This window comes from Strongylocentrotus purpuratus, unplaced genomic scaffold (genome assembly GCF_000002235.5).
Source record: "Strongylocentrotus purpuratus isolate Spur 01 unplaced genomic scaffold, Spur_5.0 spur5_scaffold_8, whole genome shotgun sequence".
NCBI lineage: Eukaryota > Metazoa > Echinodermata > Echinoidea > Camarodonta > Strongylocentrotidae > Strongylocentrotus > Strongylocentrotus purpuratus.
The window spans coordinates 32,119,750-32,132,653 of NW_022145614.1; the positions used below are offsets into that span (position 1 = coordinate 32,119,750).

Consider the following 12,904-nt stretch of genomic DNA (forward strand, 5'->3'; position numbering starts at 1 on the left):
ATAAATAAAGATCAAATAATTAACGTCTCGAATACTCGAATTTCATATTCATGTTGTATAATGGGGTCTGGAAACCACACTACTTTTGTTTGCGGACAGAGAAGGTGTACATTTTTATCAAGCTAGACGGTACTATAGATGACGTATGTTCGGAAAATACACTGGAATATAGGGTACCGTAATATAGTCATCGATGTGACCCTCTTCCGCATTGTATAAACATAAAAATGGAAAGAGCCTAAAACGGTAATTAAATATATATATGCTGTTCTCTCATATTTTTCCAGTATAGGCCGAACAGGTAGAAATGAAACATTTTTCAAAAAAATAAAAATAAAAATATGAACAGAAGCAGAAGAATTAATTAAAGTGCCCCTATAGCTTTTACTTATAGGAAAAGTGCCGCTTTTTACTTCAAATAACATCCCCCTTTTCTTAGCTTTATAATAAGTGCCGCTTCCCCTTACTAATTAAGTGCCCCCTTTCGCCTCTGATAAGTGCCCTATTCAAGTTTGATAGGTACCCATCATTTAAACTTTTTATGAGTCCCGGCCGTCCTAGTACTCTGACACGTGCTCCTTTTCCTTTCGCAGTAAGTGCCGCTTCCCTTTTCAGATAAATGCCCATTTTCACTTCTGATAAGAGCCACTATAGAAACATCACAGGTGCCCCCTTTTTATCTCTGATATGTGATCTCTTTTTTTTAAAGGTATGAGTGTCCCTTTTACTTTGACATATGCATCCTAGCTTTTCCATCATAATAAGTGCCCCTTCCCCTTAAAAAAATGTCCCTATTCACTTCTGAAGATAAAGCCCCCTTTAAATTATGATAAGTTCCCCTTGTTACTTTGAAAAGTGTCCCGTATCAATTGTAGCTTACAAGATGAGCTCTTTTGTGGTCATCTAAAGGGCCATATCTCAGCTTTAAAACCGAAAACTATTAAAAAAACAACAAAAGCGGGGCAGCTGTATGTAGTAACAGGTACCCTCAGTGGCGTACGCAGGATTTTTCAAGGGGGGGGGGGGGGGGTTAACATTTTGAAATCGGGCCGAAATTTCGCAACGACTCAGCCAACCGCTGAATAAGCGGGTGGGGGGGGGGGGGGGTGAGAGGACACTATTTTTTATTTTGTTTTGGTCTCGAAATTTGAAAATTTGACATTTTTCTTCGTTGGGTGGGGGGGGGGGGGTAAGGTCACCTTTTTTAGGTCAGCCATGGGCATGATTTATTTTATTTTTTTTATTTTTTATAATTATAACAAAAAAAAACAAAAAAAAAAAAACAGAGGGGAGGGGGGGGGGGGTTTAGGTGGGTTTTCCTAAAAAATACACACATAAAAATACCAAAGGGGGGGGGGGGTTGGGGGTTGAACTCCCCCCCTTGGTATTTTTATACCCCCAACCCCCCCCCCCCCCCTTGCGTACGCGCCTGGGTATCCTATTTCTACCACCACAATTAAAGGCAGTGCAGCCGGGGGAGGCACAGGGGCACAATACTCAAGCCCCAAATGCATGTCATGTGCTCCTTTTATAAATATATCCATTATCGTATTTCAACACTATCAACATTTTTGCCTTCTAAAATATATCATATATTAGTATATAGCGTCCCTTTATAGCCTTTACAGCCATTACATATTTATTCTACCCATTCGCTAAAAGAGGAATCACACCCATGTAATCTATCATCATTTAAAGCCTGTAGAATACCAATGTACTATTCAACTGCCCTTTGTTCGTGAATACATGTACATGACTGTATAAAGGTTTACACAATTAAGGAGTTTTCAAACTACATAGGCAACTGCATTTACACAATTACCAAATGTCATTCATGTTAAAAAGAAACATTATTACCATACGTGCTACGACAAGATTTGTTTTTAATCACCCCTCATCTCCTCCGAAACAATGGATTTCTCATTGCCTCCCTGATATTCGCTTCTAATAGACAAGATAAGATATCTATTCGTCTTTCTTTCAAATGTCATATTGAGCAAAACATCAGATCATTACACATTTACAATGCAAAAATCAAATTATGGCAATGATAAAAACAAAGTTAACTAAAATAAAGACGAGGAGACCCTGGTAAAAGCAGCGCTTGTAAGTTTTAGGGTCCCCTCTAGGCCAGATAAACATGGTTTGGTTATGGATGTTTCTTTCCCGGGGACGAGTTATTCTACATATTAAAAGTCCCATTCATTCTTTCATTATGAGATAATGATCAGGTTTGGTAATGATGATAAGATCGAAGCTGTTGAAAAACGACCTCTTAAATTAAAAATTTGCTCTCTCGTTGAATGAATCTTCATGACACACGTCTGCAAAGTATGGTGCTGGAGCAGTATAGACCAGATAGAGAGGAAATCATCCTTGATAATGTATTAATTACAATGTAGGGGGTATATTTTTGCTTTGAAGTAACCCTTTGTAGCTGCCCTTTTGTCTTCTTCAGAAAGTGCCCTTTTTTATGCGCGGCCTTCCGCACACTTTAGATCCCCGCCGCCCCTCTTTGCAAAAAGTGGGAGGTACGTAATTTCCGTACTCGTGCAGGTGGCGGCATTCAGATATTCAATCTTACTCATAGTGACAACATGTACAGCGCCATCTCATAACTTGACGTTGGTCCAATTAAACTATTTGGCCAAACTCATCTCTACGACTCTTCCATTAAAGAGATCAGAGGATTTTGGCCCGTATTCCACCTACATTTAAACCAGACGGTGGTATTAAGCTCCCCCAACTAAATTTGATTTAGTCCGAGGTTTAAGCTCTTCTTTGCTAAATATGTTAACGTGATCTTAGACCCAGGGTAAAACAAAATTAGTATTATACAGACCAAAGACAGTGTAACTCTCCTCAGTATGTTATTTAAAAATATCGCTTTGTTTTCGCAGCTAACAGCAATATAAAAGTAAACTGCATGACAGTTTTTTTTCTTCTTTTTATTCGTTTGTTTATTTATTCATCAAGTATTTTGTTTGTTTGTTGTTTTGCAGACGAATGGTTGTCCGATCTTTATGGCTTCTGGTCTCGTCTGCTCCTTCTTAACGAATCTACTGTATCAATACATTTGCATTTTAATCAACAAAATGCGCTCAACAAGTTTAATGTGCCAATCTTAAAAAAAAATATCTGACGATCATGTTCATCATGTCTATCATGTTCATAGAACGTTCAGTCCTCATTTTGTCCCCTTGCATATAGTGATACTCGCTACAGGGTGCTTTGCCCAGACTCTCTTTTGAGAAGAAACGTTCTGTTGGCGAAGGCATTGCATGTATTTCATATTTAGGTTGGTTAAGAACATTCTATTCCTTTATAATTTTATAAAAGCCACTAATCACCTCTTTGGGAATCAAAACCTTAAAGCCCCACTGCACTATACTTATAGCTACTTTCGCCCTCTATACAGACAACAATGCCTTAGCGGTACCCGTCGATTCTCTTGATGCCCGTTTCTTATTTAAATTGAGAGCTGATTTGAAGAGATAACTACCTGCCAGTGACTAGGGAGGTCTAATCCCTCTATGCCAAACTAGTGCAGAGGGGCTTTAAGATAGCGATGCAGAGACAATGCAAAGTGTACTGTAATACATGGTGTAAAAATTACACTTTTTATCATAATAACTCAAAAGTAAAACTCAGACTGAAGTTTTCACATTGTCACGTTGAAGGATGTCCAATTTATTTGTAATTTGTTATAACATTTCTTTGAATAATATTCTGGAACAAAAATGGATACTTATTCAGAATTTCAATCAAGGCTACACAAACTGGTGTATATCAGTTATTAAAATCGCGATCGCACAATAATTGTGGATGGCAGCTGTAATTTTGCTATCCAATGATGTCATAATTAATTATAGTTACTTATTCATGAGGTGCTCTGGAATTTCATAACGAAAGTAGAACACGAAAACTGGTTGCCCTAAAACACTGCCAGATTTCAGGAAATTTTGCTCAACTTTGCATGACTTGTTTATATATTTATCGAAAACGATTTCAAAATGAATAAATAATGAAAACAAGGAAATACAGTTGAAGTACAAACAATTTACCAGGCAATAAAGTACAAAAGAATTGACCTTAATATTTGAAAGATTATGATCGCAATATCGTCATCAATGCTTATTCAAATGATTAAAAAAAATAATACTAGCGATCATAATCATTTACCTTATTACTTTAAATGAATACATATATATTATATGAAAACAGACAGCCAATTTGCATAAACTAAACACAATGAAAAATGACAATTTGATTTAATTCATTTGTATCGATGTCCAAGCAAACTTTCGCGTCGGGGGTGGGGGGTTCATGACCTCCACGCACCCTCGGTAAAAATAACATCCCCCCCCCAAAAAAAAAAACACACACACACAATAAGAATAGGGTTGAAAGGTATCAATTTGAAATAAATTCATTCACATAAATCTGAAACGTACATTCTGGTTGCTTACTAACAAGCAGGCGCGTACGCAGGATTTTTTCAAGGGGGGGGGGGGGGGGTTAACATTTATAAATCGGGCCGAAAATTTCGCAACGACTCAGCCAGCCGCTGAATAAGCGGGGGGGGGGGGGGGGGGGGGGGGGGGGGGGGGGGGGTAAGAGGTCACTTTTTTTTTTGGGGGGGGGGGGTCCCAAAAAAAAATCGCAACGACTCAGCCGACCGCTGAATAAGCAGGGGGGGGGGGTGGGGGGGGGGGGGGTAAAGAGGACACTTTTTTTTGGGGGGGGGGTCTCGAAATTGAAAATTTGACATTTAGTTCCGTGGGGGGGGGGGGGTAAGGTCACCTTTTTAGGTCAGCCATGGGGAAACAAAATCCAAAGGGGGGGGGGGGGGTTAGGGGGTTATTGGGGGGGGGGGGGTTTACACACATAAAAATACCAAAGGGGGGGGGGGGTTTGGAGGGGGGGGGGGTTACCCCCCCCCCCCTGTGTACGCGCCTGCTAACAAGCATATGCTTTCTTAGCAGTTAGGTAAGATAACCACCAACACACAAACCACAACACATTGATAACATTGCATTTATAATATGAATACACTGTTAAAAAAATTCTCCATAAAAATACAGAAAAGTGCCTGCAGCAGAGTCTCGAGAACTCCTGTAATTTTACAGAACTTTGTTATCACAATTCACAAGTCATCAGTTTTTTAACAGCAAATATGGAGGTGATAAATACAAATTTTCTGTTTTTTATATATATATTTTTCCAGAACTCTAGAGAACTCCAGTTTTTTTTACACCATATTTGTAACCATAATTTAAAGCTGATCTGTTTAATAACATACAATCTGTAAGTGATTATAACATTTCATTTTTGTAAAAAAAAAAAGACAGAAAAGTGTCTGATTCAGGGTTTACAGGAATCCTTTAGCTTTGCCACATTTTTCTTTTCACAATTTACAATTCATCTGTTTTTTAGCCGCAAATCTGCATATGATAAATGAAATTTATTCTTAAAAAAACAGAAAGATAACTTGCCGAACTACAAGGAACTCCTGTAATTTTGCAGCAGATCTACTATCAAAATTTACAGCTCATCTTTTTAATAACAAGCCATCTGTGATACATGAAATTTATCTTTAAAATAAAGACAGAGGAGTGCCTGAATCAAGGTTTACAGGAGTGCTTTAATTTGACTACATATTTCTCTTCAAAATCTACAGTCCATCTGTTTTGAAACAGAAAATCGGCATGTAAAAAAAAAAATGAATAAAAAATAAACAAAAATAAAAAATAGAAAAATTATAACGGAATGAAAAAATAATAAAAAGGGCAGGGTGCTTGCAGAAGTCTCGAGAAATTCTGTAATTTTATAGCATGATTCATAATTTACAGCCAATCTGTTTTATAACATTTGTGTGTAATAAATGAAATTTCTCATGAAATTATTTAAATTATATCCTATAGAAATCCTACAAACATGTTCATGAAAAATCTGTAAGACCTTAATGCTAGAGTGTGTATGTACAAGTTACCATCAAAACACACACTAAAAAAATAAATCTTGTGACTGCTGCAGGCACCTGCTTTAATTTTACAGATACACAAGTCAGTCAAACAAACAACTGCAACATTTTGTAGTTTTTCAAGGGTTTATTTATCATTACCAATTACAAACATGTAAATACTGATCTGCAAGGAGCTTAATCAACAGTAAAACAATAAAAGCAAACTTCAGTAAGTAGCAAATATATCAAATGTAACAAAAACTATATGGCCTAACAAACAACTGCAACATTTTGTAGTTTTAAAAGGGTTCATTTATCATTACCAATTACAAACATGTAAATACTGATCTGCAAGGAGCTTAATCAACAAGAAAACAATAAAAGCAAACTTCAGTGAGTAACAAAGATATAAAATGTAACAAAAAAACTATATAGCCTACGGGGTGCCCCCCCCCCCCCATGATATGAAATCGTAAAGAGTCATGTTTAACCGAGGTATATCATTTATTGCTAATTCATGATCGACATGCCACCACTTCTGGCGCAGGTGAAATTTTATTTCCTCTCTCTCTCAAAAAAAAAAGGGCCTCCTGTATAGACAAGCATGACATTCATGCTATAAACCTGATAAAATTTATACCAAATAAAAGAGGAAGATACTCTTTTAGGACATACCACAGTCTTTGAAGAATAACATACATTAGAGATTATATAGATTTTTGAAAGTGGACTTTTTTTTTCTGACTCACCCTGTATAGATGCCTAAAGAAAAGGGCACCTGCATTCTTCATTCCTTTACAAAGATTATTTTGGCTCAAACCAATAATGAAAACCTTTAAAATCTGGAGGCATAGAACCTACTGCAACACATGACTTGTATGTGATTGGCATATTTAAACACATACAAAACATAATTTAACACATTTCTAAAAAAATAAATGATTGGCATGATCAGATATCATATTGCAAATAGTGTGAAGTGCAGAAAAATACAAATCACAGTCCAAGGATCATAACATGTCGCTCTTCTGGTTGGGTAGAAGAGAAGCCTTCCAATCAACCATCTAAACCAAATTCTAACGGGATCCCTAAGACCACTTTGAGGTGCTCTTTCAGATGTGCTATAACAATGCTAAAACTGTGCCGGGGGGGGGGGGGGGGGTCTATTTCAAACATGTCCATTGTAACATAGAAAATGTAAACAAAATGCACACTAAATCTAACCTGATGATATTTTGATGCAATTCTGCTCGATTTGAGGGTCACACACTCAATGGTCGGAATTCACAAAGGAAGTTTAAGTTTAGACCATGGTTTATGCAGATTTTGTGTATGATTAGCTGACAAAGATCCAGTATAAATGCACGCTTTTGGCAAAGTACTAGAAATTCATGATTTTTTGCCATGGTTTAAAGCTATGGTTTAAAATCATAGCAACAAGCATGAATTGAGCGCCCTTTGCCATACAGCGTGCCTTCATATTGGACCTTTCTCAGCATACACGCTAAATTAAGCGCAAATTATACACAAAATCTACATAGACCATGATTTAACCCCCCACAGAGTTTAAAGGAGAATGAAAGTCAGACATTTACATGATTTCAGTGAATGGAGAATACCAATGAGACTTAACAGTAAAAGTTTGAGCAAATTTGGATAATCCTTTTTTGGGTTATGGATTTTTGAAGTTTTAAAAAATCCTTATTATGGACTTCCTTAAGTTGGCAATTCCGCTAGAATTTGTGATGTCATTGTGCTCAACTCTCCATTGGTTATGTACAGAGAGTTTCACAACATTTTATTTTTATAAAATATTAAAAGGGCAATTGTATTGATTCTTTCAGACATACTGCAGAATTGATGTAGCCATGTCATACAAAAACAAAATACACTGGCGGAAATATTATTTTTGATGAAAATTAGAAAAAAGTGAAACTCTCTGTACATAACCAATGGAGAGTTGAGCACAATGACATCACAAATTCTGGCGAAGTTGCCAACTTAAGGAAGTCCATAATAAGGATTTTCTAAAACTTCAAAAATACATAACTCGAAAACGGATTATCCAAATTTGCTCAAACTTTTACTGTTAAGTCTTGTTGTTCTTCTCCATTCACTGAAATCATGTGACTGTCTAACTTTTATTCTCCTTTAAGCCTCCTTTGTGAGTTCGGGCCAAGAATATCAAATTAATATGGCCATCAGTTCTCATGATTGAAGATGGCATAATGTACATTATTTTCCTAAACAGCATACAAATGTCTATTTTTGTTCTCAAAATACCCACTTGCCTCAATGAAAAATATGTACATGTTTCCAATAAAAGATGAAGATGATGTACATAGCATAGCTGCCAACCTTTGAAAACACAAATTAGTACATACTCAGCACCTCAAAAATTTGTATTTTTCAACCGATCCTCTTCTCAACTATTTCAAAATGTAATATTGTTGTATCGCAGTATCGCAGACCCCTGGGTAGCAAAACAAATTTCCTTGCAAGTCACATGCAAGCCTAATGTGACAGGGCCTTAAGGAAATGTTGCTCTTACCAATGGTATTAATAAGTTGATCTGTGTGCTATCAGAAGTGTGTCAGGCATTGTTCATGGGACACCCTGTATATAAAGTTGACCAGGGTAAACACCAACATGGTATAATGTTTGCATACTGTAGCATATATCATCAAGAAAACACTATAAACAACCTTCAAAAGAGCAAATATACAAATTATATAGGTATAAAATTATAAATAGGACCTGCTGAGGTTTTCTTACATTACCAACAAAATCTAAAAAACTCACTTTGTTCCTTGGCAAGGACTATCTTGGCTCTTTCCAAAAATCAAAGCCTTTCACATCTGGATGCATACATCCTATACTATACTAATACTTATATATATTTTATTTGCATTATGTTGGGGATGTTGAGAAAAGGCTTTCAAGATGAGGCACAAATAATAGAAATTTACAGGTTTCTTACATCACATTGTCTCATCCATGTATTCGTCACAATAAAAATCGTGCATAATAAAGCACATCTCAAAACAAATTGACAGAAGCATAAAAAATGAGAGCTGGATGTCTGCTACTCTGTTTTCCAGTCAGATTCGAACTCTACGATTCCACGAAGGAGGGCAATTATCTTTGGAGACACGGCCAATTTCTTCTTCTTCTTTCCTCCACTCTTTACTGGACCCCCAGGACTGATGCCAATGAGTTCCCTGAAAATACATACAAACAGAGATGTTATCTTGCAAATTAATCTTCATACTTCTAACTACGCTTAACTTCTCGAAATTTGAATATTGAAACGAAAGAAAATATGTCGACTTGGAAAATAATGACTTAAACAACTTGTCAAAAGTCTGTACTTGTCTTATAGCAGGAATCCTGCTATAAATGCATCTTTTTATAGTGGCTTTCCCACATTCCCCATCGTTTTGACTATGATAAAATATGAGGATTGGCAATAAAAAGCTGCTTGCGGGATTCCTGCAGGGGGGGGGGGGGGGTCTGTTTCTGCTTATGTTTGTTTTATTGGTTGGATATGGCTGAAAATGAAATGATGTGAGGAGCGATTTGTTTCCAATTCCGTTATGGACTGATACTAAGCTAGCAACTTGCAATAATCTGTATGAAATCAAAACACAAGTAGTGCTCTAACCATAAGCTGGTGATTAAAACACCTCTTCTTGCCAAAGCAAAAAAACAAATACCACCTGAAATTTATTGAAACATTTTTGTCCTTCAAACATGAATATACAGCATTGAAATGTACGAATAATGAACAAAGTAAACAAACAAACTAACAAACAAGCAAGAAAAAAATCACAAAAGCTTTTCATACCAGTTAAGAACTCGATGTGAACAATAGCCATTCATTTAGCAACTTTTCACTTCTGACTTTGATCTGTATTCAGTAGTACTGTGCATTCAAGCATAAAATAACCATTACAAATGAGGTATCAATGTAAAGGGGATAAATGAACCTTCCATTGATATCAAATCAATAATCATAGAAAAGGAGCAAAAAAGATATTAAGGCTCAAAATTGATCTGCAGGACTTTTTTTGAGGAGTTTAGATTAAAGATAGAAAGAGAACAGACAAGAGAAAAGAGAGAGAGGGAGAGATGAAGGACGGTAATATATCACAAGGATACCATGGTGGAGGTTATTGTCAATATTCCGTAGGTGGTTTTCTTCCAACTCATCAAGGACAATGGAATAATGCACCACCAAGGAGAGAAGGAGAGAGCATGAATTCCTCTTGCATAGAGAGGTACAGGCATTTTCGATCTTGTAGATCATTAAATAGACCTAGTCCTAGACTAGACTCTAGTCTAGTCTAGAGTCTACTAGATTCTACTAGAGTTTTAGACCGATTAAATCTGTCTCTGTTTTGGGGGGCCTAGTATTTACAGTACGGTCATTAATCGGGCGGCCCTCCCGTTAATGACCGTACTGTAAATACTAGGTCCCCCAAACATAGACCGAAGGCTCCGGCCGTGTGTGTCGCTCTCAGTCATTAACATACGGACATTCTCTTTTTACCCTCTCTCCACTCAGAGGGTAAAAAGAGAATGTCCGTATGTTAATGACTGAGAGCGACACACACGGCCGGAGCCTTCGGTCTACCCCAAACAGAGACAGATTTAATCGGTCTAGCTTACTTTACTAGAGTTAAAGCATAAATTCTCGAGTTCTATCCGACTTAAATCTCATCGTGGTGATCACCAACAAACTCAATTCTTAATACTATAAACACTACATTGAAATTCTTGTTATAAACCTAACGAAAAAGAGACTTTAATTGACAATCGACTTACCCAATCCAATTCAAATCACAGGCAGGCCCAGGCTCAGCTCACGAACGAACTTCGCAGGTATGTACTGCATGCATTATGTACATAGATCAGACTACACTATGAACATGACAGACAATGAAAGCGGACAAAATATACAGTTCCTCAGGTAGACAAAGGGACAGCCTTCACTGCTATTTAATATGAAAAATGTGTAGAACAGGTGTGTCACATGCATATTCACCTGTTCTACACATTTTACATAATAGCAGTGAAGGGATGTTCCTTTGTTTCCTGAGGAACTGTATATTTTGTCGCTTTTCATTGTCTGTCATGTTCATAGTGCTAACTAGATAACTTCTATGCTGCACTGTACATGTACGTACGTAAACATGCACATTAATGCATGGCGCGCGCGTGCGAGTGCAAGCAGCTAGCAAGCTATAGCTGGCGCTGGCCCGGCGCGCCGGCGGCCGGTTCGTTCTGATCTGATCGATCGCCATGCATGCATATATGGGCGCGAACGAAGTGCACGCATGCATGTTACACGCTATCGCTAACGGTAACAAAAAAGTTGGCGGCAAGAAAAAAGAAAAGAAAGAAAAAATAAAATAAAAAAAACAGAAATCTGAATAAGATATGAAAGCACTATTAAAACTTCCGTTAGAAAAAAGAAAAAAAGAATAGAAAAGAAGAAAAAGAAGAAGATTAAGAAGATGCAGAAAAATTACGGTACCGGTATAGTTACAGTTTCAGTTCGTGGGAGTTCGTGTTGTTTTATGGCATAAAAAAAAAAGATTTCTGAGAGGTCTACATGAACTTTGAAGCAGGCGCGTACGCAGGGGGGGGGGGGGGGGGGGGGGGGGGGGGTTTGGGGGGTTAAACCCCCCCCCTTTGGAAATTTTTTGTGTGTAAACCCCCCTAAAAAAACCTAAACCCCCCCCCCCTTTGGATTTTTTTTTTTTTTTTAAAAAGGTGACCTTACCCCCCCCCCCAACGGAGCAAAATGTCAAATTTCCAAATTTCGAGACCAAAAAAAAAAAAAAAAAAAGTGTCCTCTTACCCCCCCCCCCCCCGCTTATTCAGCGGTCGGCTGAGTCGTTGCGATTTTTTTGGGACCAAAAAAAAAAAAAAATGTGTCCTCCCCCCCCCCCCCCCCCCCCCCCCCCCCCCCCGCTTATTCAGCGACTGGCTGAGTCGTTGCGAAATTTTCGGACCGATTTATAAATGTTAAAACCCCCCCCTTGAAAAAATCCTGCGTACGCGCCTGCTTTGAAGTATATATATAATTATGCCTAGCCTACTAAAATTTAGGCCTATATAAAGCATAACCTCTGATAAAAGCAGACTAATTTCCGGTAAAAACGAAATCTTCTTTCCCTTTTAAATGTGCCCGAATTCGGCAGCTTGAGTCAATTAACAGAAAGGTTTTGTATTTTTACCGCAAATTATTTTACGTTGTTGAGTTTAAGGCATTAAAAGGCAGTTAAGGTCTTTTTTTTTTAAATTGAAAAGGGTATTTTGTAGAACATTAAATATCTATAGGGGATCTGAATGTCCTTGAAAAAAAACCCTCATCAACTTCTTTTTTAGATTTCTGTCAAATTGCAGTGAAATTCAGCTATTAATTTTACAGAATTGTTTACGGTATTTTCCTCTATAAATTCTGTCTTTTTTATTCATTAAACTAAATGAGATTGCTTTGAATAAATCGACACTTTGTAGAATTAAAAGCAAAATCTGCTTAAAAACATAGGCCTACGAATTTCCATAAAGAAAAAAACAATCCTTTTTTTAGAGAGGGAGAGAGATCCGTCCTTTTCACAGCAGAAAATGTCAAGTAACATTAATTATCAGAGTGGTTCTGTATTATTGTTTCCTGTATTTTTTTTATTCATTAAAACATGAGGTTTACTTTGAATAAAAAGACACTCCATTTATTTACATGGGATCTTCTTTTTAGAGATCTGTTAAATTGCAGAAAGTTTCTAGTTTACATTTTTACAGAATGAATCTGTATTTTAATTTCTGTAGATTCTTTCTTTTTATTCATTAAAACATGAGGTTTACTTTGAAAAAAAAAACGCTCTGTAGAATCATAATAAATCTGCATATTGGATCTGAAAGCATACAGAA

At 37.1% G+C, this 12,904-nt stretch overlaps 1 long non-coding RNA gene across 1 annotated transcript; it reads right to left on the minus strand.

The window, feature by feature from the left end:
• Positions 1-6,090: 6,090 nt before the first annotated feature.
• Positions 6,091-10,949, minus strand: LOC115920288. The gene is made up of 2 exons (XR_004062292.1): positions 10,793-10,949; positions 6,091-9,186 (listed from the first exon to the last, which is right to left on the minus strand). It is a non-coding gene; the product is annotated as an uncharacterized LOC115920288 (long non-coding RNA).
• Between the last annotated feature and the right edge of the window lie 1,955 nt (positions 10,950-12,904).